The sequence below is a fragment of the Chinchilla lanigera genome, unplaced genomic scaffold (genome assembly GCF_000276665.1).
Source record: "Chinchilla lanigera isolate Chin_1 unplaced genomic scaffold, ChiLan1.0 scaffold00076, whole genome shotgun sequence".
Classification (NCBI taxonomy): domain Eukaryota; kingdom Metazoa; phylum Chordata; class Mammalia; order Rodentia; family Chinchillidae; genus Chinchilla; species Chinchilla lanigera.
Window position 1 is genome coordinate 8,234,895 of NW_004955477.1, and position 16,575 is coordinate 8,251,469.

The window sequence follows — 16,575 nt, forward strand, 5'->3', positions numbered from 1 at the left end:
AGACAATATGATGTTTTTACACATGTGGGTCTGATTTATTTCATTTTGAGTATGGTCTCTAGTTGCATTCACTGACCTATAAAAGCCTCAAGTTTATCTTTCTTATAGCTGAGTAGTCCTCCATTGTATAAAAATACCACATCTTTTTTATCCATTCCTGAGTTGATGGGCATTTAGGTTGTTTCCAAGATTTAGCTGTGACAAATTGTACATAAACATGGGTGCACATATATCGCTGTGGTATGATATTTTCAGTTCTTCTGAAAAAATACCTAGAAGGGGAATAGCTGCTTTATGTTGGGCTAGTATACAGTTTTTTTTTTCTTTCAGAACTATCTATTGAGTGATAAGAATAGAGGAAAAGATCCAGAAAATGAAATTAGTTAAAGATGCTTGAAGTGCTTCAGATCACCACTGAGTAAATCAAGATTTTCAATGTCTGAAAGCAGTGGGATTTTTAAAATAAAAAGTATCTTAATCAAAATTTTCTTTCAAATAAATGACCCATTTATCTAGTTTGCTTTGGATCAGAAGACTTTTTGTCCCTCCCCACTGTCCTAGGGACTCACTCTAACTTTTCCTTCAGTGCTGAGCTCACATGCTACTTCTAGCTGAGCCCTGAGGCCTCCCCAGGTTCAGGTGCCATCCTACATATGCATGAAGAGCTCCATGCTGGAGTCTCACAAAGCTTCACCTAGAATCTTCTGCATCTGCTCTCCAGTGTGTGTCACAGTGGTAAGAGCACCACAATGAGCTGTTTGTTGAAGCACTAACACTCCAAGGTGCTCTATGACTTGAAGGTGAGTCACACTGCTTCAAGTCACTATCCAGGTACAAAGACAGCCACACCAGCAGCAAATTCTAGTAAATACAAGAATCAAAATATATGGTCAAAGTTTAAATTTTTAAAGTTCTTTTTACAGTACAAAACACATTGCCATTAATCCCTTACAGAAATGTTCCCCTTTGCTTCAAACACTCTCATCTCCATCAGTCTTGCCACTTTTTATTTTATTTTATTTTTTATTTTAAAAAATAAAAGAAGGAAAACATACTAACAGACAGACATCCATTTACAAAATAGTATAAAAACAATACAAACAAAACAAAGTTACAGACAAAGTTGGAGGAAATTAACCATGGTTGTTGTGTTACTTATTGATATCTTCAAAGTGGTTTCTGAAAGTTCTCTTCCCAAAATGTCTTTATGACATGTGATCAAAAATAGAGTGAATGCTGTTGCAGAGTATCACCCAAAGGAAAGGCAGGCTTGTAAAAGGAAGGCTTGCACTGTGCCCTCATTGAGCTTATTCATGAGATCTGGCACTATGAGATTTTTCACTCATCCCCAAAGACAAATGACAGTGTAAGGCAAATTTTTTATGATTCAGGACATCAAAGCAGCTATGACAGCTCAACTAAATTCATTACAAAAGAGGATTCCCAGGACTGTTTCAGAAAATGACAAAGGAAAAGAACCATTCTAATTTGGTGGGGATATAAATGAGTACAAACACTTAGAAATGAATATGGATACTCCTCAAAAAACTAAAACTAGAAGTTCTATTAGCCCATCCATTTCCCTCCTAGGTATCTTCTTGAAAGACTTAGAGACATCGTATTATAGTCATACATGCATACCTATGTTTATAACAGCATAACTCATAATAGTTACACCTTGGAAGCAGTCTATATGTCCATCAACAAATAAATGGATAAAGACAATGTGGTATTTGTACACAGTGGAGTACTGCTTTATCACAAAGAAGGATAAATTTGAATCCTTTGTAGAAAAATAGATGAACTTTGAGACCACACCATTAAGTGAAATAAATCAAACAGACAAGATTAAATATCATATGATTTTTCTTATAGGAGAAATGCTAAGTATAAATAAACTAAAAAGAAAAATAAAAAGATAAATAATAGGAAATTGAGAGTTAGATCTTTTGCAAAAGGGAAAGGGACCAAGAGATGCAGGGAAGAAGGAAGAGAGGAAGGAAAGGGGATAAAAAAAGAATTAAAATGTGCTATGCACATGTATCAACTTTCCATGAAGAGTATAATCATTATTTACTGTAAATGTGTACTAATAAAAAATACAAATTTAAAAAGACAAAGAGGAAAACTTAGTCATTCAATAAAATACTGAAGTCTGAAAAAAAAAAAAAAAAAAGAAAGTGGCAAGAACAATGAGATAAGCCTTTTTGTAACCAAAGGGAACTTTTTAAAGTGATTAATGGCAATGTGTCTTTTGGTGCAATATATTTTTTTCAATTAAAAGATAAGTGAAATAAATCAAACATACATGTGCAAGCACCGCATTGTGTCACTAGTGTAAAACTTGAAAGAGTTAATTTAAGCTCGGAGGTATGATAGACACTGTGAAATGATAGGAAACCACCGAAGAGTAAAGGGCTTCTGGGATGTGGGAAAAGAGAAGGGAAAAAAAGGAGAAATTTTGTATGTATGTATATACAGGATAGATAACATGGTTGTTCTTCTATCTGCTGTTTCTATGCTGAAAGAAACTGTCAATGAGTCTTTGGTTGACCAGTATTGCATGTCTATATCTGTTTTCATGAGAAGCCACTTTGAAGATATCAATATGTAATACAACCACCATTGTTAATTCCCTACCACTTTGTTTGTAACTCTGTATTGTCTGTATTGTGCTTGTGATATGATATGTTGTAAAATGTTGTACGTCTGTTAATGTTTCCCTCCTTTTATCCTTAAAATAAAATAAAAAAAAAGATTCACTATATTGTTTGGCTACACCTTGTATTTTAGAAAAAATGACAATTGTTACATACCATCAGAGTATATTAGATGAGGGAACAATTTCCAAGTTGTTTAAAGAGCTTAGCTAATTGCTAACAACAACCTTACAAAAACCTCTAAAAAGGTGAAATTAGAGACCAATATCTTTGTGAATAGAGACATGAAAGTTGTTAACAAAATATTGTCAAACAAAATCTACAATCATAACCACATACACACACACACACACACACACAAATACACATCATGCATATACACACAGTGAACTAATACATACATATACCATGCATATATACTTATATACACACATCAAGGTAAAGAGAAATGCACCAGAGAAATGCAAAATTTATTATTATTTTTAAGTTAATTAATGTTATTCACTGCAGTAAAGTTAAAATGGAGAAATCTAATCCAATATCTCAGTAGATGCAAAGAAAATGTTAGACAAAATTCACCACTTGTTAATGATACCTATTCTCCACAGGTTTAGAAGAGAAGAAGCAAGCTTTCTTAGCTTAAGAAAAGATACCTATCAAAAGAAGGACAGCTAATATTATCCTTACACTCTGACGTATTAAACGAGATGATGTTATTTTTGGTGCAGTCAGCTGTGGCACAGTGGAGAGCCCAGGTAAGGAAAACATTTAATTTATTACTCAGAGATCCTAGAGAGAAGAAGGGAGCAAGCACATCTTATAGGACCATTATGAAGGGACCATGGAAACATATGCATCCAACCAGAAGTTAAGGAGTAAGAGAGAGAAAGACTTGAGGGCTGCAGCCTGTATTGGGGCCCAGTATACTTCATAGATACCTATGGGTTTCCCAAGACAGGGCTAGATTGATTAATCTGAGGGGAATGTAAGGCTAGGCACACCGACTCAAGGATTACACTGTCAGATTCACCAGGCTGAAGGCAGAGAAAAGTGGTTCAGAAGTTTAGGGTGCAGGGTCTTATTTACCTACAACAAAAACCGGAACTAAGTGGAGACCATCTCAACATATATAGGCCAAGGGTGATGAGAAACCCAAAGTTGATGATGTTGAGCTAGTAATACTATAAATAAGAGATGTGATGACTCAATAATGAAAAAGTAAGTATTTCCTCCCAAGATAAGTCACAAAGAGGGCATGTCTGCTCTCAGCACAACTATTCAACACTGGAAGATTGGTCCTGGGCAGAGCAGTAAGGCACAAAAATAAGTATAAAGTCATAAGCATATCAAAGTAAAACTAATCATACAGATGACAGAATCTCCATAGAAAATTCTCAGGAAAATTGAAAATGGATTAGAATTGTAACTTTTAAGTTACACTTGTTCTTTCAAGAGAATAAAGACAAAATGTTACAAATATAGAGAAATGGAAATTATAAAAAGCAACATTGGGCTGGGCCTGGTGGTGCACACCTGTAATCCCAGCACTCAGGAGGCTGAGGCAGGATGATCGCTATGAGTTCAAGACCAGCCTGGGCTACAAAGTGCACTCAAGGCCAGTCAGAACTGCATAGCAAGACCCTGTCTCAAAAAGACAAACAAACAAACAATAAAAAGCAACACTGGATTTTAAAAAGAACCAGTGAAAAATTCTAGAAATGAAAACTGCAATAACTGAAATTAAAAATACAACAGATTTGCTTAGCAGCTTACTAGATGCAGTTTAAGATATAATTAGTAACTTAGAAGACATTACAAAACATTCCCCAGACTAAATCCCAAAAAAGAAGATCAGAGAAACCTCACAGAACATGCTAATGTGGTGTACATTAAATGGCAGACTCTGAAAACTATATACTCTTGGCTTTTTCAGTTGCCTTCATCAGAGAGCTAAAGTAAAGTCTGAAATGGCAACTGGAAATTTTCCAAAAGTCATGAATGTCATCAATCTATATAGCTCAAATCCAATTTATACAATAAAGGTACTCCTGGGTAAATTATCTGGAAACCTGAATCAAGAGACAGAAAATCTCTTGAGGGTAGCAGAAGGAAACATCAGTGAGTGTGGAAAATAGCCAGCCCTCCAAGCAACCAACAAATGAATGAATGAACAGAAAGGGCAGAAAACAAGAGTGAAACAGCTACTCACAGAACTGTCCTTCAGGATAAGATAAAATAGTATTCAGGCAAATATAACAAAAGGATATTGCATTAGCATTGGTGCATGGAATTACTCATGGGAGCAAAGTGGTCCTACTGTGAAGGATGCCTAAAAGACTAAAGAACAGAGAGAGCGAGAATTTGATAAACTCGTGAGTGTGGTCTCTCCAGGGGTTCATCACGTATGGTGGTCTGTGTTGGTAATGGTCAGAGTAAGATAGCAACTCATTCGTCAGACTCTGGGAGGGGCTGCTCAAATTCGGCGCCTTGCTCTGTCTGCTCTACTCTCTTTTGTATCTCAAGAAAGCCAAGGCCAGGCAAGGCATTTCACCAAAGAACAAATCAGAAATGCTTGCTTTTCCAGACACCAAGACTACAGTAATTGAGACAAAGTGGCACTGGCACAAGAATAGACATAGAAACAAATATTACCCAAAATATTTATCCTACGTCATCACTTGATTTACAACAAAGTTGTAGAGCAAATGCTGGCTCTTTCTACAAAGGAAGGTAGGAGATTTTAAAAAAAAAATGGCTATTAGGCCCTATGGAGAAATAAAAACAAGATAAAGTGGCTGACACATGTAAAAACTTGCTCAACTTCACTAGAAATCAGGGAAATGCAAATCGAAACCACAGTGGGATACCAACACTCATTGGCTAAAATTTGAAAGATAAAGCACACTTGGTGTTGGCACGGATGTGAAGCTGTGGGACCTCAGTGTGCTTGGATAGGAATATGAATTGGATGAGAATAGTGGTAAACAATTCAGCATATCTAGGTGAGTTGAACATACATATGTGTCGAGACCCAGGAGTTCCATATTTAGGTATACACCCAATGGCAATTCATGTACACATACTCTTGAAAACACATTTAAAATGCCCAGCACTTCATCAGTTGCAATAGCTAGGAATTAGGAACAACTTTTTGCTTCTAGAAACAGCTTAAATGTAGAATTGCTAAGCAAGCTAAGGAACATGACATATATAATGTGTATGACTCTCACAAATGTAAAGTTGTTTAAGAAACTAGACATTAAAGATTTTGTGGATGATGGTTGAATTTGCATAAGAGTAAAGGTAAAACTAAATTAGAGCATTCAACAATGAATGTGTATGTGATGCTCTTACACTGAAACAAGAAGTTGTTTTTGAAATTGAACATCAAGGCAAATATCTACTATTAAAGGGAGAAAAGGTGGACTTGTGATATGCAGGGCTCCTAAGAAGTGTCTGGGAAGCTGCTAAAGGTCCATTGCATGACTTGGTTCATATAGAGGGTTCACTTTATAATAACTCATCAGGCTGACCTATTGGGTACATTTAAGTAAATTTTTAAAACTAATGAAATAGTTAAAAATAAAACTCAAGCAAGTAGATGACCAATCAGAAAAATTTACAAGGAATTTCTACAAAGACCTATCATAGAAGACTTAAAGTAGTGAGAGGAATTTGGGTCACATCCAATGAGACAAATCAAGCCCACTGTTGTATGATTTGTAAAACTTTAAATGTGACAAGAATGTCTGAAGAGCAGATCATTCTAAGTCTATGAATGGTAGTTATGGCACCTTGTTAAAGAATTTATTTACATTCTAGGTTGAACAGGACTCCCATAACTCAACTTCAAGTTCTTAAAATACACCTCAAACTGACCACTTGGTCCTGGTGGTCCTCTGACTTCTCTCAGTCCTCATGAGATAATCTGCTTGTTTTTCCACAATTCTGCATCACATTCTGTCTTTCTGCCTACATCTTGTTCTTTGGATATTGTTTTAAAAAATGAGAAAAAATAGCCTGAATGTAAATGTTAATGAATTTAAGAATTGAGTCACGCTAAAAACAAAGCAAACAAACAATCTGTTGAGGTATGATTAGTGACATGCAAATCTCTTTGGATATAGAACTGGGGGGGGGGTGATTTCAAGTACATTCTCCCTAAAACCTTGTACTTCCTTAAAAAGTCTCTTTACAAATCTTAAAGTGGCATATTATCATTCATAGAACAAATGTAATTTTCCTGGATAATTTTATTTCAAAAGGGAAATATTTTTCTAGCATAGAACCAAATACAGAAAGTTGTACTAAGTTGGGCCTAATGACAAGCAATGTGAATAAAATATATAAATGTTTAATTTTTCCTCTGATAAGCCAGATGCAAATTTCCTGTGTCCTAGGGCAATGCAAATACTGATCACTTATATGATTACTTTGAATCAGGGTCAAGTTTTGGTGTAAGAAAACATAGCTAAAGTGTTAAATATTTATGAAACTGCAGGAGGAGGCAGAGGTCTGGGCTGAGCAGCTGGTTGCTGAATCATTGTAGTGACTTCTACTCCACAAACTCCTTCTTTAATACTTCCGTTCTGACTACTGACAAGGACCAAACGCAGGAGAAGTTCATTTATTATCTAGAGGAAAATGATGCCACATGTGGATTTTCCCTGCTTCAGTTGAGGTTGATGTAGAAGAATTTAAGAAGCCACACACTTGAGCAGTAGTGCAAATTACTTCAATTAGTTTGTTTGTATGAACTTATGCTATGGTGCATCCTTCCTTTAGCTATGAAAAGAGAGATAATAACATTCTCTGCTGTTGGTTTGCTCATTAAGACACCATAAATCTAGGAGAGGGAAAAAGACATCAACTATTCTCCATAAGACTACTAGCTAGAAGGTATGTCTCTGATCCCCTTTCTGCACACTAGAGCCTGGAGAAGGGCCAACTGGTAGTTCTTCTGGATTGGCAAAGAGTTGTTTTCCCTTTTAGATAGTGGATTTTGGAAAAAAGAGGCACTGTCATTAGTTTAAAATGTACATAAGAGAACCAGATGATATATACCTATCTTAGTACATATAGTATACAAATATACATAAACACACATCCATATAACTTTATGCATATTATTTTATGTAAACATATTTATAGGTATGTGTTATATGCTTGCATTATACACGCATATCTATTTGTATCTACATTTACAGATGTATGGATGTGTGTGTATACACACCTGAACACTCACATGCACTTTTGATTTGGGACAGATTGGACAGATGGGTAGAGACATTTAGTGACATCAGTGTGATGTTTGCCATGGAGTATTTTGATTCTTATGGGAATTGTGAGATCTAATCCCTGCATGACCTTGCTCAGAATGTTCACACCTCATCCATTGTGTTTTCTTGAGTATATGAGACAATCTAACCTTCTCTGATATGTTGACCTTACTGGTTTCCTTGCAGGGGCTAACAGTTCTGGTCAAGAGTTTTGGAGAGGTGCCTGTGAGCTCCCTTTTTCCTAAAGCAAGTTTGTGTGATCTCCATTTTATCAACCTGCTGAGTTAACAAGACACTTTGGCCCATCTTATCATGTTGTATATCAATCCTTCCAGGAAGGTTCCAAGTCGCAGCTGCTACACTGGGTGGATTTCTCCTGTGGAATTTCATAACCTGCTGGATTGATTAGAACTCACTGCAGCACAGTCTGGCAAGATTTCGTATTGTATTTCCCTGGACATCAGTTGTCATGCTGAGCCATCTGCCCTTTCTGCAGAGGTCAGAATACAAGTTGGTTTGACAGGCACTGCCATGATGATGCCTCGGTTCTTGGTTTGCATCAGGATTCGTTACACGCTGCCCAATGTTCAGGTGGCACTGGAGCTCTCAGCAAGCCTCACCTATTCCTAAGTAACTCTCAGTGGCCATTGCTTCCAGCAGACTCTACTTCTAGCTTCCCAGAAATGTCTCCACACCCAGACATATGTTGTTTAAACTTGTCTGTGTGAGGTCACTCAATATAGACCTTATAACCCAACTAATTTTAGACAGGATTGACCTTAATTTTAAGTAATTTGGAGATTGGGAATTTTTCTGGGAAACCCTTTTGTGAGACTGTGGCTTCTAATCTCTTCCCTAAATGTCCTGATTTTCTATAGTCTTGGTTTTCTGTGTACCTTTTGCTGTGTCTACTCCTAGATTTCAATTGATCTTTCATCTTTCTTTGCTCGGTTTCCTGCACCTTAAGGTCTTCCTGTTAAGGACAGCTTTTGTACCTAGTGATCACCCCTTAGATCTCAGACCTAATGGTCATCACAAGGTTGGTTATGCCTGGGCCAGGATGTGCTCAATGTCATGGTGTAGGGCCTCTCTCTAAACTTCACTGATTCCCTAATTCCTTAGTCCACATGGTCTGGCAATCTTTGTGAAGATCTAACCAATACTCCTTGATAGAACATGGTGCACAGAGTCCTTAGTAAACCTGACATCTTCTCCAAATAGACTGTGAGCCAGCACAAAAGCAGCCCCAACCCAGAATCATTACTGCACAGTCAGCACCCATAGAAAGGAAAGATGTTTCAAATTACTCATGAGTCATAATTTTCAGGTGGTCCAGTAGCATTCCTCAATATATGTGGTAATGGGGTGAGTGTTTTGGATTGTCATATGACTAGTGACTCCACTGGATTTTAGAAGCCCCAGGTTGGAGATAACAAATGCTCACGAGTACAAAGGGTCAGTCCTACAGAACGAAAAGTTGTCAGTCCCAAAAAGTGACTCTCACTCTCACAAGACCTCTTTTGATTTAAGTACTACTTCCTGGTAACCCCATTGTGAAGAATGGGCTCTGAACATCCATGTGGTATCAGTTGCAGTGCTGGGACCCATTTGATCTTGACCTTGTTTTGTTGCAAATCTATGTTCTTTTCAAAAGAATCAGGTTTTCTCCAGATAGCCATGAAGGGATCTGTTTCTCCTAGCTCCAGGATGGCACTTTAAATCATCAGGGTTTCTATTTTCCTATGCCTTGCCTTTGCTCCAAAACTGACAGGTTGTCTGTCTTTGGACACCCATAGCCAGGGCCCAGAGTCTTCTGTTCTCTACATGAGAGTGTGAATGCTTTATTGCCTTGCCTCTTCACAGATGAAATGTCTATGGATTTTCATAAATGACCCAGAATCAAAGCAGATATCATCATTTCTGTGGGCTGTGGCTTCCCTCACAGACACCATATTCAGCTGGAGTTTAGAAATATCAGAGAACTATACTTATAAGTCCTTTGGCAATTGATAAAGAGAATCTCTTATTTAAATAAGATTTGCAATGAGAGAAAGTGCAATAGGAATGTTGTGAATAATACATAGGTTTGTTTATAACCTCATAAGTGCTCTTACAAGCGTGTGAATACAGAGCAGAATTTCAAGAGGCAGAACTAGAAATTCAGCAGGAAGAGTTCCTTAGAGCTACTGAGCGCATTTAAAACTTCTAATACCCTTTTGAGAGGATTAAAAACATTTTAGAAATCAGGGTAAGTTTCTAATCTTATATGATTTTCACACTGTGATGCTGTTTGGGGATCGTTGGGTGAACCCTTCATCAAATTCCTCTTCCAAAAAGTCTTACTACGGATGCTCAGGTCCCCCACGTGTTTGACACTGCCAGCATCGATGGTGAGGGGCTGCTCACCCTGGAAGACAACTGCACAGAGAAGAAAAGTTAGGGTGTCACATGGAGAATGAAAGACAAAGTTTTAAACTCACTGCAACTCTGTGTCAGGGTGCCAGGAAGTTCTGGGTATGACTTTTTCCCTTTAAGAGTTAAGTTACTAGGACTTTATTTTATGATCTCCATGTTTATAAATCTTTATAAGATAATCTTAAAATTGTAAAATTTTGCAGGAACACTACAATGTATTCCTTTTTAATCTTTACCCAGATTCACCCATTTTTAATATTTTACATGTTTATTTTAGTACTCTCTCATTATTTTATTAAGAATCTAAAACCTATACTGCAATAAATTACTGATACTACATTAACAGATTATTTTTATTATTTGTTTTTAAAGTAAATGGATTAAGTTCTTTTCAGATCACTATTTGTTATGTTGCCCACATTGCCTCATGTTTGGTCAGTACGATTCCCCTTTAACCTGGTTCCTCTGTGCTGTTTGATCATGTCTTTGCTTTTTTAATTTTTAGCTCAATAATATGTTTCAGACTCAGTTTATATTTTCCAGACCCAACTAGGAATTCATCACTTATCTAAGTCACATATCCTTTTAATCAGAGACCGTATAAAGAGACCAAGACTTAGGTACTGCGTGGCTCCTTACTAATGGAGGGTCATTGATTCCACATTTCTCAGAAAATGAAACAAGGAAGTTTGCACAACTCTCTGTTTACCTCCCAGTCTTTCTACTTATGTTTTCTCCCTGTACCTCTACAACCATAAGTTCATGATCATAATTATAAGTCCATTCCAGTACAATGGAATTTCCCCCAGCCTCTTCGCATTTACTACTTGTATCTTTCTTTGCCAGTGAGAAAGAAGCCTGGCATCCAGAATCATGGTGGCATTTGCCAACTTCCTGAGTCCACCAACACTTGCCAAAAAGAGCATTTATGAGGATTGCTGCACTATTTCACTGTGAAAGCTACCTGCTGAGGACCACCACTTCCAGTTAAGAGCCTCTTGCCCTAGGTGACTAGAAAATGACATAAGACATGTGAAACAACTATTTCTAACATTAAGCAATAGACAGCACAGGGACAGAATAATATCAGAAAGGATGGAAACAAACTCAGCCAGCCATAGAATTACACATCTCACTGTCTGCAACAAGTTTCCAAGCTGCAGCAGAGAAAAGGGAATATTAAATAAGTCCAACAATTTTGCTGAGTTGAGAAGACAGTGACAGTGACTTTGAGAGGCTTTTGAGAGAACAAAGCAACTAGAATTTGCAATGCGGATCATTCTAGGGTTCATTTCAGAATTCTGTTGTGTTCTACTCAAATCTGTGTCTCAATATTAACCTGTAACTGTGTCGGATGAGTCTCCACGGGATTGGAAAGGGAAGCACTGGAAAACAGAGGGCAAGTATTACCGGAGCTCACTTAGGTATAGTAACAACAAGAATGGAGAGATTAGCAACATGTGGGATATTGGGAAGAGTCCTCAGAAGGATGCTACTTTAGAAGTTGGAATAAGTAATCCTGAGATGAAAGTTAGCTCTGGACTGCTTGCCAAAACCCCTGCAAACACCTCTGACAAATCAGCCTGGCCACATGTAAAAGGAATAAAGCACCCAAAGACACTAAAACTCATAAAAATCAACATTCTGCAGCAGTAATAGTGATGCAAATAAGCAATAAAATAAACTTATTGCCTAGATGAAACTCAATAATGCCCAAACATGACAGAAATTATGGAATTTGCAGACTAGGGTATTAAAACAATATACACAAACACACACGTGTGCACATGCACACACACTGAAAGGTGATCAGTGAATATGAAAATTCTTTCAGGTACCTGTATCTATGGTATGGTATAATTATGGATTTAATTATGGATTAAACCAACTGTGGATTGGAAATATTTTTTAAAAATACACCTATACTGAACATGCACACACTTTTTTTCTTGTTATTTTTCTCAGAACAATACAAAGAAATTGCCTGCTAATAGTTTTTTATAATTTTTTTTCAGAAAAAATAAGATTATATCATTTAAAACATTTTAAAGGAACTATTAGTACATGTTTGCAATACATAATGACTAATTTTATTGTGGATATTTGGTATGCATACCTGACACATCTGAATTCTTTTTTAACTTCCCCTTTCCCTCCCCTCTTCCACATCCCTCCATCTCTTGTCCCCTTTCTATTCGCAGAATCTCAACATTTTAACACTCCCAATTTTTAATATACAGTTCTGAATTACATGCTGTATGAAAAACTGCAAAAATGAAATATTTTCCCAAGAGAGAAGAAAAAATAAGAAATTTAAACAGAACCCAGCTTGAAGAAAATGTTACGACTATATTTTAGAGGTTAGTACAGCTATCCTAAGTAAGGTAAAATAAAAACGTATGTGTATTTTACCTTCATTTATTCCTTCTCTGATGCTATGTCTTTCTGAATGTAGATCTGAGTTTCTGATCTATATAATTTCCTTCTCTATGAAGAACTTCTTCGATGTTTCCCACAAAATACACCTCCTGGCCACAAATTCCCTGAGTGTTTGCTCCTCCAAGAAAGTTTACTTTTCCTTAACTTTTGGGTGATTTCACTAGAACCAGAATTCTATGTTGGGGTTTTGTTCTTTTAATACTCTAAACATTTCATCCACACTCTCTTTGCTCTCATGGTTTCTGAGGTGAAGCCTGGTATAATTCTTCTGTGATCTGTTACAGGAAACCCCTTCCCTGACTTTCAAGATTTCCTCTTCATCTTCGGTTTTCTAAAGTTTTACTGTGATATACTTTGCCTAGGACTAGTTTTTCTTGTATTTATCCTGGTTGAAGTCTCTGGATCTGTGGGTTGATACTCTGAATACTCAGATATTCCATGTTTTGTTATCATCCCAGACTTCTTGGACATTCTATTCCATCTTTTTCATTCTCTTTGTGTTTTAGTTTTGAAAGTTTCTACTGATGTATCTTAAAGCTCATCAACGCTTTCCTCAGCTGTGTGCAGTCTATGAGCCCATCAGAGGATTCTTCATTGCAATTCCATTGCTTTTGATTTTTATCATCTCCTTTTGATTTTTTCTTATCATTTCTTTCACTTTGCTCACATTATCCATCTGCTCTTACCATTCATACTGCCCACTTTCCCCATGAGATCCCTTAGCATATTAATCAAAAGTTATTTTTAATTCCCTGTCTGGTCACTCCAAAATCCATACCTGAGTCTGGCTCTAATGCTTCTTCTTGCCTCTTCAGCCTGTGCTTTTCCCCTCTTAGTGCACCTTGTGATTTTTTCCTTTAGTTGAAAATCAAATGTCAGGCACTGAGTAAAGGAAAGAGAGGTAGATGAGCCTTTAGCTGAGATTCTTTGCTTATCTGGCTAGGAGTTGAGCTGTGTTTCCTGTTTGCTGTAGCTCTCAGTGTGAGAGGCTAAAATTTTCACAAGTGTTATTGTCGCTCTTGTTGTCTTTGGGTTTCTCTGAGATAGGGTGTGGGTCTGGGAGTCCTTTAGGTTGAAACCCAGTTATTACACATATTGGTGATGCCGTGGTAGCTGTGCTATAAGCAAGCCTCAGTTCTTAGGGAGCTGGAGTTAGAATTCTTATTCCCAGTTGTTTAGGGTTAAGTGCTGGTAAAAATACTATCCAAGATTTTCTGTGATCTTCATGTGGAGGTGGTAGTGATCCTGGAATCACAAAGATGTAGTCCCTCTGAAATCACATCCCTCACCACCAAGTTTTTCACTGTCAAAGTGGCCATATTATTAATTAAAGAAAATCTCTGCAAAGAATTACAGGTCTCAATAGATAACAGAAACAACAAATGTTTCATAACAATAGATACCAGAAACATAACAAACATAACAAAGGAAACAGAAACATAACAAATAAAAGTTCCTACAATGATGATTAAATTTGTGAATGAAAATATTCATGTAGTTGTGTAACAGCCAAATGGATAGAGAAAGATAAAGTGAACTTGAAGATTTTAGTGGAAATAGTCCTGGAAAAATGTAGAGAAAACAAGATTTCTATGTCTTTTTAATAGATAAGATTAAGTGGCTTGCTAGATTCCTTCAGAAAGTTCAGCACACATGTAATTGGGTTACTGGAAGGAGAAGAAAGAGAGAATGAGGGCAGAAAAAATGTTTGGACATACAATGTCCAAACATGTTCTATAGCTGTTGTAAGACAGGAAGATGCTAAAGGGACACCAGGAAGGAAGAAATAAATAAAACACAGAGAAGTCTAGGCTGAAGCACATCATTATCAAACTGTTGAAAACCAAATGTAAGAAGCAAATCTTGACAGCAACAAGAGAAAAATGACATACAATTTTCTAGGTATGATGCAATTAATAGCTTCTTGTCAGAAACCATGCAGGGACAGAAGAAAATAGAACATCTATAAAGTGCAGAAAGGAAAGAAAAACAGATTCTATTCAGTATTCTGAGAATAAACTATATCCAGAATTCTACATTCTGAATGCTGTGAAAACATTCTTCAAGAATTAAGATAAAATAGACATTTTTGGTAAAGGAAAACTAAAAGAATTGCTGCTTGGCAACCTTTACTTTAAGAAATACTGCCATAAATTAGTCTGATGGGGAGTACCACTAAATAGAACATTGGATACTCCATAAAGAATGAAGAACATAAAAGTAAATGTCCTATGTGAATTTCACTGTACCCTTGAAACAGTGAACTTTCGTATATGTGGATTAGAAAAATTCACTTAGTCTCAAGGGTCCCAGGATGGAATGCAGGCACTGAAAATCACATCAGACTGGATTAGAAGTGTGAGAAATATCCACGCTGAGTGGGAAGGGAAGAGAACTCACCTTCTGAATTTGCATACAGTACACAATAAGGTTAAGGATAAAAGGACTATAGAGAAGCACTGTAGTCCTATGTAAAACTGCTTTTCACTATGGGTATAGCTCAACAACTCCAAACTAGTTCACAGGTATGAGAGGGTTGAATATTATAACAGCTAAACTTCACAAAGTGAGAAAAGAGGTTCTAAATAACCAGTAGAAATGATGAAAATAAATGCTGAGGTACTGGATGAGCATCAGAGTTATCCCATGAATTTATCTTAATGTATGTTTAGATATATACAGAACTAATCAAGGTTCATGGAACATTCAAAGGATAGGTCATGCTGTGCAGAGAACCATTTAGCTGCTGGTTTTTCAGACAATTGGCTTTCCAAAGCTCTGATGTGTCACGTTTGCCAATTTTTGTGCTGTAAATATTTCTGCATTGGCTGATTTCAAGGGGTTAACATAATGCTTCTCCATGTGCTGTTGGGAAGACATGTGCATTACTGGCATTTGTGAGCTAGGATAAGCACCCTCCAACACATTAGGAAGACAACCATATTCTAGGTCATACAAGTCTCAATAAATTTAAGAGGATATAAAAGAGCATACTTTCAGAACATAAGAAAATTACACAAAAGATCAATGGTTGCAATAGCTCCTGAAAGAAACAGACAAATTTGTAGACATTATTGTATATATGCATGGAAAAGAAAGCTCAAGAGAAATAAAAAAAAATACTAAGAAGGAGTGTATATCTCAACTTGATTTGTGAGACTGACTTTACCCTGATACCAAAATCAGAATAATATATGTAAAGCAGCCTGCATGCTTCATGAACATATATGTAGAAATATTAACAAAATAACAGCAAGTTAAATATAGCACTATTTCAAAAGAACAATTTAGCCTGAACAAGTAAATTTTATTCCTTGAATGTGAGACTAGATTAACCTTGAAAAATCAATCAAGGCAATTCACCATAATAAAGGAGTAAAAATAAGAAAAATGTGATTATCTTAGTATCTACATAAAAGACATTTGACAAGATTCAACGTCCATTTGTGATAAACAAAGCAAAACAAAATCCACAAATATAGAGGTGAAATTCCTTGGCCTAATTAACAGTATCTATTAAAAGCTACTGTTAATATACTTAATAGTTCACAGTTAATATACTTAATATCTGATTTTGTGTCAGACCCCAAATCACAAGTGCAATAAGACATGACAAATTAAAAGAGAAGAGTTATATAGTCTGGAAACTAAGAAGTAAAACTCTAGTTATGGAGTATTTGATTATTTTAGTTTGATACCCTAATGCCTCTACAAATAAAACTAATAAAATTAGTGAGTAATTTTTAAAAAGTCACAGGATATTAGATCTATATGCAACCAAT